Source organism: Sinocyclocheilus grahami, unplaced genomic scaffold, assembly GCF_001515645.1.
Source record: "Sinocyclocheilus grahami isolate Dianchi unplaced genomic scaffold, SAMN03320097.WGS_v1.1 scaffold697.1, whole genome shotgun sequence".
NCBI lineage: Eukaryota > Metazoa > Chordata > Actinopteri > Cypriniformes > Cyprinidae > Sinocyclocheilus > Sinocyclocheilus grahami.
In genome coordinates, this window is record NW_015505876.1 from 573,269 (window position 1) to 574,285 (window position 1,017).

Consider the following 1,017-nt stretch of genomic DNA (forward strand, 5'->3'; position numbering starts at 1 on the left):
AATTTCCTTTTGCCTTTTTAACAGCTTTTTCAAAGTCGCCTTTGATAATTTTATAAAGCTCTTTATCCCCACTCTTAAATGCCTTGTGCTTCTCCCTCCATATTTTTTCAGAATATACATACACACATGCATACATATATGCATGTATGTATGGTGTTCCAGTTTAATGTATTGAAATGGGTTCCAGGACAGTCTAAAAAAAATTAAAAGTTCAGTACTCGATATGAAAAAACATCAGATTAATGATCTGAAAAATATACAGTTGGTGTGATATCTTTATCTTAAATGGTGTTCAATTTCATGGATATAAAAACGGGTTCAGTACTGTCAAAAAATAATAATAATCTGAAAAACAAATCTTGTGCATTATAGTGAATCATATTTAGAGATTTTTTCAGTTGGTTTGATACATTTATCTCAAACGGTGTGAGAGTTTAATTAATTTAAATGGGTACAGTATATAAAACATGACAAATATGGATTCAGTACTGTATATAAAAACAATAAAGGCATAATCTGAAAAAACAAGCCTTGTGCATTAACGTGAATAATATTTAAAGATTTGTATAGTTGTTTTGATACCTTTATCTCAAACGGTATCAGAGTTTAATTAATTTAAGTGGGTACAGTATATAAAACGTATGAAATATATGGTTTCAGTGCTGTATAAAAAAACAGTAAAGGCATAATCTGAAAAACCAAGCCTTGTGCATTATAGGGCATAATATTCTGAATATTTTACAGTTTGTTTGATACCTTTAGATCAAATGGTGTTGTCGTTTAATGGATTTATATTATTGCACACATTAAAGTTTGTAAAATTATTATAAAAAACATAAAATTGTAATTCCAAAAACGGAGCTTTGTGCAATAACAGGTATGTTTTCCCGAACATTTTAGTATTAGTTTTATATTATAATGTCACGTAGTTAAATTGTTTAATTAATTTAAATGGTTACATTTTTTTTTTTAATTCCTAGAAATTAAGCCTTGTGCAACACAAAGGGCATATATTTA